This window comes from Gymnodraco acuticeps, unplaced genomic scaffold (genome assembly GCF_902827175.1).
Source record: "Gymnodraco acuticeps unplaced genomic scaffold, fGymAcu1.1, whole genome shotgun sequence".
Lineage (NCBI taxonomy): Eukaryota > Metazoa > Chordata > Actinopteri > Perciformes > Bathydraconidae > Gymnodraco > Gymnodraco acuticeps.
The window spans coordinates 39,001-50,000 of NW_022989804.1; the positions used below are offsets into that span (position 1 = coordinate 39,001).

Sequence of the window (11,000 nt, forward strand, 5' to 3'; positions counted from 1 at the left end):
TATACAGTTATTGTATCTGAAAGGAAAACAAGAAGAGGGGATTCAAAAGGGTTTTTAGGAGCTGAATTAACCTTTTGAGCAATTTAGTATTAATATCTGATTATTTACCAACATTATATTTTAGTGCAATGTGCACATTTCTTATTGGATTTGATTGTACATTTGTATTTATGTGTTTTATTTTAATAAATTCATTTATATATGTTTTAATTTCATTATCATTTTACTTTAAAGGTCCCATGTCATGGCCATTTCCACTGATCATAATTCCATTGTTGAGGTCGACTAGAATAGAACAATACTGTGCAATGTTCCAAACTCACATTGGTTTCTCATACAGCATCTCTGTAAACTACGTGTATTCACTCTCTCCACTAAACGGCTCGTTGCAGCTCTTGCCCCCCCCTCCCTGTGAGCCCAGTGTGCTCCGATTGGTCGGGACCAGTCGGGACGTTGTGAATCGCGCTGAGCTCCGTGGAGGTGTGATTTCCTTGTTTAGCGATACACAGCGAAACACAGCCAAACTCACCCTGAGCACACAAAGTCACAGCCGAAGTAAAAACAATAAGTGTGGCTTGATGTTGATAAACGCTGTGAGAATGGGTCTGCAGAGAGAATGGGTCTGCAGAGAGAGAGAATGGGTCTGCAGTGAGAATGGGTCTGCAGAGAGAACGGGTCTGCAGAGAGAATGGGTCTGCAGTGAGAATGGGTCTGCAGAGAGAACGGGTCTGTAGAGAGAATGGGTCTGCAGAGAGAACGGGTCTGCAGAGAGAATGGGTCTGCAGAGAGAATGGGTCTGCAGAGAGAACGGGTCTGCAGAGAGAATGGGTCTGCAGAGAGAACGGGTCTGCAGAGAGAATGGGTCTGCAGAGAGAATGGGTCTGCAGTGAGAATGGGTCTGCAGTGAGAATGGGTCTGCAGTGAGAATGGGTCTGCAGAGAGAACGGGTCTGCAGAGAGAATGGGTCTGCAGAGAGAATGGGTCTGTAGAGAGAATGGGTCTGCAGAGAGAATGGGTCTGTAGAGAGAACGGGTCTGCAGAGAGAACGGGTCTGCAGAGAGAATGGGTCTGCAGAGAGAACGGGTCTGCAGTGAGAATGGGTCTGCAGAGAGAACGGGTCTGTAGAGAGAATGGGTCTGTAGAGAGAATGGGTCTGCAGAGAGAATGGGTCTGCAGAGAGAACGGGTCTGTAGAGAGAATGGGTCTGTAGAGAGAACGGGTCTGCAGAGAGAACGGGTCTGCAGAGAGAACGGGTCTGCAGAGAGAACGGGTCTGCAGAGAGAATGGGTCTGTAGAGAGAATGGGTCTGTAGAGAGAATGGGTCTGCAGTGAGAACGGGTCTTGTAGAGTTATATTTGTATTTATTCATGTTAGCAAACTATGGATAAGCTTAAAATGGGAATAATTTGGGTAAAACTGTGAGCTGCATTTGGGGCCTGTTGACATGTGTTTTTGAGGACAAAGGATGATGGGGGAAGGTGAGAGCATGTCCTGATTTGCATTCAACTTAGAACGAGCTACAGTGGTTGTGCTATTAAGAGAGGTCCCTTGGGTTTCTCTGGTGCTTATCAATAGTAGCAGTTAAGTGAATACTGTTCAAACAATACCTGTGTTTGTGTTTTATATTGATTTCTCTGTTTTATCCTTTCATAAATGTAAGGACTACAAATGGCTATAAACATTCTGGGCTGGTTGGAGTAAACAGGGTTTTATGGCTCTGTGGGGGAGGTGTAGGTATGCAGGCCTTGAGACCTTTTGTTGGAAAGTGAGCCTGTTTGGTTTCCTGCTGCGTTGCGTCTCCCAATGAGATGACCTGAAAAGATGACCAGCTGACCTAACACCAAACCCCTCCTTCTTACTCTGGTATATATCCGGTGGATCCCTGGCGTTCGGCCTCTTCTTCACATGCTGCGCTCGGGTGAAAGTAGCTCTGCAGTATGCGGACTAGAGCAGGAGTAAGCCGGCATTACTCCTTAAGCATTGCAATATAACTGTAATATATCATGTTGTATTGTAATGATTGTATTGCATTGTCATATTGCCATTAAAGTAGATTATTGTTAACGGTTACTTTGTAGATATGGATTCCTTCCTGTATTATAACCAGCTTCATAGGAACGCGCGGAGATTTGAAAAGCGGACCAGTTATCCCTCCAAATCTCTAACAAAATGGTGACCCGACGTCTATAACGAAGCTGAGGAAGAATTCAGACGCTTTCAAACATCTCAGACAATCAGCAGGACTCTGCAACTTTGCAAATAAGGTAAGCAGACGATGAAAGTCGCCTGTCTGTAATTGGATACGCTAAAACGTTAGGATTGTCTGTAGGCGTTTCACAGTGTTTTTATAGTTTAAATGGAATATACAATGCATATTTTACTATGTTAGGAAAGTTATATACAAAACGTAAACGTGGATCGACAGGTAGACGAAAGTCCTGCGTGACGAGAAATAGAGCAGTTTGGCGCGGATCTGCAGGTGTTTATTCCTGAGTGGCGTAGAAATGGTGCAGTTTGTGTGAATGCGAGGTTTGAATCCTGCACGGCAAAACCTGAAAACTCGATAAATCAGATCGAGTCGCCGTTTAAAACTGGGGTTTAAATAACAGACCAATGCTAAAAGCTTAAAGCCAGAGGTCTGTTATATATTAAACCAAGGTAGAGCGTTTCCCTTTGTCTGGAAACTTCTGCTGCTGCCATCTAGTGGCTGAAAGGGGGTATCACACCCTTGAAACTTCTGCTGCTGCCATCTAGTGGCTGAAAGGGGGTATCACACCCTTGAAACTTATGCGAGCTTAGAGTTTAATCATTACATTGCTGGCCGGTATTGTTTGGTAAACTGGTACAAAACAATAAGGGATTGAACATTTTTTACAACGACAGCACCAGGAGATGAGTAAACTCAAGAATCTGTAGAGTGTAAATACATTGTGCAAAACACATTTTACACTCGAACTGTTTGCAAATGTAGACAATATAAATAAATGTTCAGAAAGAAGACATAGGCCTACACTTGATTCAAATTTCATTACTGTGATCCGATTGGTGTGCTCTGCAGGTTTACTATTGTTCGAAGTAACAGTGGGATTTAAAATGAGAGAAGATATGGAGATGTTCTTTCATAGTGTGTGGAATATGTGATGCTGGAAACATGTAAGTATTTCAGAGTTGTGTTGGGTAAATATGTAACAATGGATGAAACAATTTTTGGAGTGAGTTTTTGTAATATCATAAGTAGACATTAATTATGTTGTTTAGATGGCATTTAACAACTAAGACAGATAGTATGATTAGAAAGAGACAGAGTGGAAAGGGTTAGATTTATTTAACATCAGTGTACTAGACTTCTTATAGGTAATGTGTACCGGGACCTGGACTCCCCCTCTGAGTTAGAAAGGCTTTGATCCCGACCCTCCAAGCAGACAACGAGACCTAACCCAACAGGAGACTCCTCCTTCTCCATCGTACAGACAGAGAACCAGAGCTGAACCAACAACAACAACAAGACTACATCAAGACTGCAGCCAGAACTATCTCCACCTGTGGCATCCAGAACCAAACCAGCATGCTGACATACAGAGAGATACTCTCATCGGTCCCTCAAACAGGACATGAAGTTCCAAACTGCGCTGCGAGATTTGGCACAATAGACATGAGAGCAGAATCCGCCCTCCATAAAAACAGCAGAGAGACTGTAAAGGAGGAGTGCAACAACAGTGGCATGATGGGGCTGCAGATGTGACTGGGCCAATGGCTGCCTACAAAAGTTACAGTGGATGGATTCAACAGCTGATGGACTGAAGAGAAGACAGAATCAGAGGAGTTGGCATGGTCGATTAGAAGTGAGGAGGCCGGGGTCACGGCTTGAGAAAACCAGGGGAGGAGGAAAGGAGAACGGGAATGAGTGAGTTACACATAAACACACTTATTCACGAAACGCACATTTAAATAACTTGAATTAACTTCATAAATACGTAAAGACAGAAAGATTTATTAATCAATTGGTAAATTAAAAATAGCAGTAAAGAGGAAACTATTAAAGTAAAATGATAATCATCCTAAAACACACTGACAGAGTAGAACCATATTCTTCAATATTTTCATCATGTTAACAATTCATTCTTAAGACATTTTTATTCACGTGTGAATAAAGTAGTGATCTCATTGGTTACAATATTGATCACCATTAAAAGGATAGTTTTAGGAACCACTCTATAGGACAAATCTTTGTTTGTATTAATGGCTAGTGCCAAGCCACATATTAAATTCCAATCTAAAGTGTTGGTTTCACCATTGTGGCATAGTTATTACCAGACTTCGGTTTTAAATCCTTGATAAAGGAGGGAGTAATTGTTGCATGTTCGGACACCCAAGGTTCCACACACTGCTAAAGAGTTTAACATCGTTTTTTAAGTAGACCAGAATTATAATGAGCTATGAAATGCAGAGCGACACAGATCCTAGTAATGTTTTGACTCAAGATAATAGTTATTGTACACAAGTTTCTGAAATAGATCATTAGACATTTTAATTAGTAGTGGTACTCGAAGGAAGTGAGTTTTGTACCAAGTTTCAGGAAAAGTGGGAGGCGGAAGTCCCAATGACAAGTGAGAATCATCTTGAAAATTATAGTTGAAATCGTGACATATTTTTGTAGACAAAGGATACTGGCCTATGCTGAAATGTCAAAGTCTCTGCAGAGCAAGACACATGGCCAAAAAAGACGGAGACCAACTGACCTTTGACCCTGACCGACAGTGTAACTTGACAAGGCACTGTGGATGACTGACTCTGGGGTGAACCTGACCAAACTTGACATGACGACCAGACAGTGTGAGTGTGAATGTATGCCGGCATGTGATCAGTGTAACTGCATGATTCTAAAACAATAACTAACCAAGCATGTTTTTGGACTAACATATTATTTTGGAGCTCCAAGGGAAACGAGAGCTTTCCTAAAAATTCCACAAAAAGGGGAAACCGCACATGTGATATTTCCTCTCACATGAGTTGGCGGTTTGCAAATGTAAAACTACAATCTGAAGATTCTGTTTCTTTTAGGCCTGAAGGACGGAGAGGAACACTTCTTTTCACTGAAGTGTTCACTGTGGAAATAATGATAATAATGTTCGTTATGTCCCTAACCAATTACCTGACAGTTTTTGTTCCCCTCCCATTACAGGCTTTTGTTACACATTATTTCATGTGTAAAAGGGGGGAGTGAGTATAATGTATAAAGGTCAACATGGCTGTAAAATTCACAATTTACATTTTTCTTTTAAGGATTGAGCATTGAATGTAATTAACCTGCTCCATATCTGGGGATAAGATACTGTTTGATGAATGTTGAGATGTTTCTAAATATTGATTTGAATTATAGCAGGTAACAAAGAAGCAGTGGCCAAGGGGCTACTGTGAAACCGAAGAAGTTGACCTGTGATAATGAAACAATTTTGTAATATTTTAGCAGACATTAGAGTAACTGAGGTTTGAAATGTAGAAAGAACATATTACAGTTAAAGCTAAAACATAGTAGTGTATTGAGACAGAATTTAATTTAGACAACATCATGTAACTAGCCTGGTAAAGAAGTAAAAGCCATAGACTTTATTGTTTAGGTCATTATGGGGATATACATTTCATCTAAATTTAGAATAGAAAGACATTTGATGACAGTTTGTTGGAATTCTGTATTCATTTTTTCAGCGTGATAATATCTAAGCACTGACAGGTAGAAGCAGTATCACCAGGAAATCATTCACTTTGTTAGCATCGTGATTTTGGTTGTTTTTGAATCCATAACATTAGTGTGTTTCTTTACCAGAAACATTAGCAGTTCATATTATATTTGGATTTTAAATAGGATTTCATTTAAAAATAAACACAGATGCTTGTCAGAAATTCAGAGCTATTGAAATATGTTATTTAGTTTACCTAAAGATGTTGAGGTTCTTATTTAGTTGGCACAATCCAAGTATTAAGATTCTGAAGCTGCACTGGCAGATAGGAGGTCTACAATTAATTTGGAAAACCTGTTCACAGACGGCTGTTGTTTCAAGACACCCCACCAAGAGGCTCCAAGTGGGTCAAAACAGCTGAGCGTAGGCTTGAGGGAGTTGTATCAGATTTCTCCACACAGGTCACCGGCGCCAAAAGGGGGACCCGAGAAGCACGAGGACAAAGTGGCTCAACCCCAGGCTCTCCGACCCCGACCGAGTGACCCAGCGGACCTCTTATGCCGTCTGCCTGGGAGAAAAGGGGGACAGCTCGTACCACGGGAGCCAGTGTGCGGCGGGGAAACCACCTGCTAGGACCAGGGGACGACATCAGGACGGACGTGGCCCGGGCAGACGTGGACTACACGGAAGCAGCAGACTGGAGGAGGAGGACCCTGGAGACATCTCTACAGCATCGACCCGGAAGCCGCCATCAGCGGGCCGGAGGACGAGGAGGAGGAAGACATCTCTCTAGCAGGCAGCCCAGAAGCTGCTGTCAGCGGATTGGGTGGACAAAGACACGGCAAGCCGGGACGGCGCAGCAGAGGAGTCTACTTTGCTCTGATCAGTTCTACCCGTGAAGGGAAAGCTGCATCTCCCCCTCCCTATTAGCTGTCCTTGTGGGCTATTCCTCCGAGGGGGGGGGGGGCTGATGATTCTAGCACTCAGCTACCCCCTCATGGTTCCTTCACTGCCATGGAAAGTGGTGTTCGGTCTCCATGAAGGTTTCAAGTACTCTGAATACCAGCTTCGGATGGATTTACGGACACAGTAGAAAAGAATGACCGTGGGTATATTTCAAAATGCCTTGTCTAAGTTTATCTCTGGAGAAGGAGATAAAAAGGGGGATTTGTAGAGTTATATTTGTATTTATTCATGTTAGCAAACTATGGATAAGCTTAAAATGGGAATAATTTGGGTAAAACTGTGAGCTGCATTTGGGGCCTGTTGACATGTGTTTTTGAGGACAAAGGAAGATGGGGGAAGGTGAGAGCATGTCCTGATTTGCATTCAACTTAGAACGAGCTACAGTGGTTGTGCTATTAAGAGAGGTCCCTTGGGTTTCTCTGGTGCTTATCAATAGTAGCAGTTAAGTGAATACTGTTCAAACAATACCTGTGTTTGTGTTTTATATTGATTTCTCTGTTTTATCCTTTCATAAATGTAAGGACTACAAATGGCTATAAACATTCTGGGCTGGTTGGAGTAAACAGGGTTTTATGGCTCTGTGGGGGAGGTGTAGGTATGCAGGCCTTGAGACCTTTTGTTGGAAAGTGAGCCTGTTTGGTTTCCTGCTGCGTTTCCTGCTGCGTTGCGTCTCCCAATGAGATGACCTGAAAAGATGACCAGCTGACCTAACACCAAACCCCTCCTTCTTACTCTGGTATATATCCGGTGGATCCCTGGCGTTCGGCCTCTTCTTCACATGCTGCGCTCGGGTGAAAGTAGCTCTGCAGTATGCGGACTAGAGCAGGAGTAAGCCGGCATTACTCCTTAAGCATTGCAATATAACTGTAATATATCATGTTGTATTGTAATGATTGTATTGCATTGTCATATTGCCATTAAAGTAGATTATTGTTAACGGTTACTTTGTAGATATGGATTCCTTCCTGTATTATAACCAGCTTCATAGGAACGCGCGGAGATTTGAAAAGCGGACCAGTTATCCCTCCAAATCTCTAACAGTCTGCAGAGAGAACGGGTCTGCAGAGAGAACGGGTCTGTAGAGAGAACGGGTCTGTAGAGAGAACGGGTCTGCAGAGAGAACGGGTCTGCAGAGAGAACGGGTCTGCAGAGAGAATGGGTCTGTAGTGAGAATGGGTCTGCAGAGAGAACGGGTCTGCAGAGAGAACGGGTCTGCAGAGAGAACGGGTCTGCAGAGAGAACGGGTCTGTAGAGAGAACGGGTCTGCAGAGAGAATGGGTCTGTAGAGAGAATGGGTCTGTAGAGAGAATGGGTCTGCAGAGAGAACGGGTCTGCAGAGAGAATGGTCTGCAGTGAGAATGGGTCTGCAGAGAGAACGGGTCTGCAGAGAGAATGGGTCTGCAGAGAGAACGGGTCTGCAGAGAGAATGGGTCTGTAGAGAGAATGGGTCTGCAGAGAGAACGGGTCTGCAGAGAGAACGGGTCTGCAGAGAGAATGGGTCTGCAGAGAGAATGGGTCTGCAGTGAGAACGGGTCTGCAGAGAGAACGGGTCTGCAGAGAGAATGGGTCTGCAGTGAGAATGGGTCTGCAGAGAGAACGGGTCTGCAGAGAGAATGGGTCTGCAGAGAGAACGGGTCTGCAGAGAGAATGGGTCTGTAGAGAGAATGGGTCTGCAGAGAGAACGGGTCTGCAGAGAGAACGGGTCTGCAGAGAGAATGGGTCTGCAGAGAGAATGGGTCTGCAGAGAGAATGGGTCTGTAGAGAGAATGGGTCTGTAGAGAGAACGGGTCTGCAGAGAGAATGGGTCTGCAGAGAGAACGGGTCTGCAGAGAGAATGGGTCTGCAGAGAGAATGGGTCTGCAGAGAGAATGGGTCTGTAGAGAGAATGGGTCTGCAGAGAGAACGGGTCTGCAGAGAGAATGGGTCTGTAGAGAGAATGGGTCTGTAGAGAGAATGGGTCTGCAGAGAGAATGGGTCTGCAGAGAGAATGGGTCTACAGAGAGAATGGGTCTGCAGAGAGAACGGGTCTGCAGAGAGAACGGGTCTACAGAGAGAATGGGTCTGCAGAGAGAACGGGTCTGCAGAGAGAATGGGTCTGCAGAGAGAATGGGTCTGCAGAGAGAACGGGTCTGTAGAGAGAACGGGTCTACAGAGAGAACGGGTCTGCAGAGAGAATGGGTCTGCAGAGAGAATGGGTCTGCAGAGAGAACGGGTCTGTAGAGAGAATGGGTCTGCAGAGAGAATGGGTCTGCAGTGAGAATGGGTCTGCAGTGAGAATGGGTCTGCAGAGAGAATGGGTCTGCAGTGAGAATGGGTCTGCAGAGAGAATGGGTCTGCAGTGAGAACGGGTCTGTAGAGAGAACGGGTCTGCAGAGAGAATGGGTCTGCAGAGAGAACGGGTCTGCGGAGAGAATGGGTCTGCGGAGAGAACGGGTCTGTAGAGAGAACGGGTCTGCAGAGAGAATGGGTCTGCAGAGAGAACGGGTCTGCAGAGAGAATGGGTCTGCAGAGAGAACGGGTCTGCAGAGAGAATGGGTCTGCGGAGAGAACGGGTCTGTAGAGAGAACGGGTCTGCAGAGAGAATGGGTCTGCAGAGAGAACGGGTCTGTAGAGAGAACGGGTCTGCAGAGAGAATGGGTCTGCAGAGAGAACGGGTCTGCAGAGAGAATGGGTCTGCAGAGAGAATGGGTCTGTAGAGAGAATGGGTCTGTAGAGAGAATGGGTCTGTAGAGAGAATGGGTCTGTAGAGAGAATGGGTCTGTAGAGAGAATGGGTCTGTAGAGAGAACGGGTCTGCAGAGAGAACGGGTCTGTAGAGAGAACGGGTCTGTAGAGAGAATGGGTCTGTAGAGAGAATGGGTCTGTAGAGAGAATGGGTCTGCAGAGAGAATGGGTCTGTAGAGAGAATGGGTCTGCAGTGAGAACGGGTCTGCAGAGAGAATGGGGTCTGCAGAGAGAATGGGTCTGTAGAGAGAATGGGTCTGCAGAGAGAATGGGTCTGTAGAGAGAATGGGTCTGCAGTGAGAACGGGTCTGCAGAGAGAATGGGTCTGCAGAGAGAATGGGTCTGTAGAGAGAACGGGTCTGCAGAGAGAATGGGTCTGCAGAGAGAACGGGTCTGCAGAGAGAATGGGTCTGCAGAGAGAATGGGTCTGTAGAGAGAATGGGTCTGCAGAGAGAACGGGTCTGCAGAGAGAATGGGTCTGCAGAGAGAACGGGTCTGCAGAGAGAACGGGTCTGCAGAGAGAACGGGTCTGCAGAGAGAACGGGTCTGCAGAGAGAACGGGTCTGCAGAGAGAACGGGTCTGTAGAGAGAATGGGTCTGTAGAGAGAACGGGTCTGCAGAGAGAATGGGTCTGCAGAGAGAATGGGTCTGCAGAGAGAATGGGTCTGTAGAGAGAATGGGTCTGCAGAGAGAATGGGTCTGTAGAGAGAATGGGTCTGTAGAGAGAATGGGTCTGCAGAGAGAATGGGTCCGCAGAGAGAACGGGTCTGCAGAGAGAACGGGTCTGCAGAGAGAAATGGGTCTGCAGAGAGAACGGGTCTGCAGAGAGAACGGGTCTGCAGAGAGAATGGGTCTGTAGAGAGAATGGGTCTGCAGAGAGAATGGGTCTGTAGAGAGAACGGGTCTGTAGAGAGAATGGGTCTGTAGAGAGAATGGGTCTGTAGAGAGAATGGGTCTGTAGAGAGAATGGGTCTGCAGAGAGAATGGGTCTGCAGAGAGAATGGGTCTGTAGAGAGAATGGGTCTGCAGAGAGAATGGGTCTGCAGAGAGAATGGGTCTGCAGAGAGAATGGGTCTGTAGAGAGAATGGGTCTGCAGAGAGAATGGGTCTGCAGAGAGAACGGGTCTGCAGAGAGAACGGGTCTGCAGAGAGAACGGGTCTGCAGAGAGAACGGGTCTGCAGAGAGAACGGGTCTGCAGAGAGAATGGGTCTGCAGAGAGACTTTTTCCGCGATCCCAACTGTCTGTTATCAGCCTGCAGCCAGGGAGGAGAGATCAGCAGAGCTGCCTGCACTGAGTGTGTGAGGAAGTCCGTGGATTGGTCAATTTGGACCAATCAGCGGGGGCTTAACGTAACGGCTCCGCGGACGTAACGTAACGGCTCCACGGATTGGTCCATTTCGTTCCGGGGACGATATGACATCATGATGTCCCAGGAAGAATCAAATGGACAGTGACGTATCTCCAACGAGGCGTTTTGGGGAGGTATTTTCTGTGTTAGAGTTTTACTCGCTACAGGGTGCACTTTGAGGGTTTTGACTCTGCAGACCGCTTACATACATAACAACCTTCATAACAACAAGGGGACGGGTACTAACCGGAAAAGCATGACATCATGGGACCTTTAACTTCTT

The 11,000-nt window shown here is 45.7% G+C and overlaps 1 protein-coding gene across 1 annotated transcript in view; it reads right to left on the reverse strand.

Moving 5' to 3' along the window:
* The window catches only part of LOC117553522 (carnitine O-palmitoyltransferase 1, liver isoform-like), a gene marked incomplete at both ends in the record, with an annotated part of 50,773 nt that overhangs the window by 34,753 nt on the left and 5,020 nt on the right, over nucleotides 1-11,000 (reverse strand).